Raw genomic sequence first — 2,688 nt, forward strand, 5'->3', positions numbered from 1 at the left:
CACATCTTGTGTTAACGCCTAGGTATTTGGTGTTTGGGGACACTATTTTTTCTTAAATCACTTTTTATTTAAAGCAGCATGATTTACAGAGTTATATTAAGTTTTAGATGTGGGCACTTTTTTTTTTTTTAAAAAAGAGTGATCATTTTGATTTTCTCCTCTATTTTCTTACTTGTATATATAAATGCAACCTTTTGTGTACATAGCGCAACTGTCTTTTTGTTTGGTTTTTGGGGCCACCCCTGGTAGTGCTCCTGGCTCTGTACTTAGTGCTTATTCCTGGCAGTGCTGAGGGGACTATACGGGATGCTAGGGGATAGAACCCAGGTCCACCACATGGAAGATAAGAGCCCTACCTGCTGTCCCAATGTTTTGGCCTAAAGAGCATTCATCATTTTAATCACACCTGTAATTCTTATTCTCTTTAATAAAGTCTCATAGCCTCAATCTCCACCCCAGGAAATCATGAGTGGGAGACCCTCTAGACTCTAATTTAGAGTCTAGAGAATAACTGAATTTTTGGGGGTCACACCCAGCGGCACTAAGGTTACTCCCAGCTCTATGCTCAGAAATTGCCCCTGGCAGTCTCAGGGGACCGTATGGAATGCTGGGATTCGAATTGGAGTTTGTCCTGGGTTGGTCACATGCAAGGCAAATGACCTACCGCTGTGGCCAGGAAAAATGGCCTCAATGCATGGTGAGACCTTCCTTCTTTCAAAATGAAGCAGCCCTGGACGATACTGGACCTGCAAAGGAAAGAGGAAAAAATCCTCCTCTCCCAGCAGCTAGGAAGATGTGGTTTGGGGGAGCCCATGTCCCACCTGTACTCACACCCTTTTTGACAACCAGAAGAGCCCAACGAAAAAAATGGAGATGTGAGGATGCTTTCTGGCTCCTTCTATTCTCATCTGAAATCTTGTGAGCAAGACTCCCCATGCCTGCTTATGACACCCCAAAGAAGACTTCTCTCAGGAGTCTCCCTGCAGGAGGAGCTCCCCCATAGCCCTTTTTCCTCCCTGAGGGTGCAGGCGCCCTGTAGGAACTGTCACAAAATGACTCAAATGTAGTGGCTGGAAACCCAGAGACATATGATCCGCTGGCCCAAGCCAGCAAGCTGAAATAAGAAAATCTGGGCCACAAACACGAAGCTGTTTTTTTTTTTTTTTTCTAGAAGCCCCAGGGACCATGGGATCTAAATCAGCATCAAATATGCTTTTGATTCCTCCAGCTTTAAGATCCACCTGGGTACAATCAGGCTAACTTGAGGTACAAACTTGGGTGAGCTGGGGGGAGTTCCCACAGAGGGACATTGGCTGCTGCTCTCTGGTTTTCGGTGATAGAAAAACATCCCTCCCTGTGAAAGAAGAATGAGCAGGGAAAGAGGTTGGAAGAAAGTAGGTCATAATACTCACTCATCCATTAGTGACGTAAATATTCCTGCACAGTTGGGAATATTCATCATGGAAAAACCATGAACTTGTCCTCCATGACTATTTGCTTATTGATGTGCTTGTCATTGGTTCATAAACATTCCCAGAGGCATCCACATGTGGGCCATGAGTGCTAGGCAAAGGATTGACCCTGAACCTGAAACATAGACAGAACTTCTGATCCAGGAGCCTGTGTCTTCTGGAAACTTCCGTGAATCTGGCACAAGGATAGGTTCCTTCACAGTTTTGCTTGTTTGTTCTAAATTTAATTCCCTTTATTTGAAGAGCACGTATCACATAGTTGACATAGCTAATCATAACATATCTGTTTCCAGGTAAATGGGAGCAGTTTTTTTTTTAAAGATGAGAAAGAAATAAAGAAGAGAAAAAAGAATAAAGTGACAAGCATATTTGTGGAAATTATTGTATCTCCAATGAGATCATTAAGTCATTGTCAGAAGGATTAGTAAGCTCTTGATATTGGTTAATCATTCTGTTGCTTCATTTGTTTCTAAACATTAAGTGGCTTCAGACACACATTGGCTTCTAAATTGATGTCTTCCTATGGGGATGACAGTATTAAACAAAAATGGAGTTGTAGCTGCCAATAAGGCGGCATGATCCAGAAATTTCGACCAATATTACTGATACAGTGGCTTTTGTGGGCATGCTTTAAGCTACCAGGGCTTCCAGAAAAAAATACAAGAAGGCAGGGGGAGGGTACGCACACTCACTCCCAGAAAAAAGACCTAATGATTTCAGCCTAAATACCAATATACCTGGAGATTTGGTCAGATTGGTGTCTCTGCAGAATCACAGAAGAGTGGGAAAGCTGGATCCTTCCCATTTTAACTGTGTCTTTAGAAGTCTGTGTCTAAGTCCAACTGACAAAAACTCTAGGGAGGCCAGTCTGGGGGCTGGGAACTCTGGGGTCTTCTCAGTCAAGGCAGACAGCCACCTCTCTTGTATACACGACCATATAACACCTCCACATTTTTCAATACTAATACTATACCCCTGTAGCTACATACCAAGTCAGATGTGCATGTAGCATGGAAACTACCTGAGTCCACACACAAAATCAACACCGAAGGTTCAACTCATCACAAACAGCTCAGTAAGCCTTCATACAGGTTGGGAGATATGACAGTTTCCACAAATTTTCTTATAGTGAAATTTTTTGATAATTTCATTCCCATTTCATTGTAACAAGCCATATAAAGTGAATTATTAATGACTGCCAAGGATAGGTGGGTGA

This window comes from Suncus etruscus, chromosome 13 (assembly GCF_024139225.1).
Source record: "Suncus etruscus isolate mSunEtr1 chromosome 13, mSunEtr1.pri.cur, whole genome shotgun sequence".
NCBI classification, from domain to species: Eukaryota; Metazoa; Chordata; class Mammalia; order Eulipotyphla; family Soricidae; genus Suncus; species Suncus etruscus.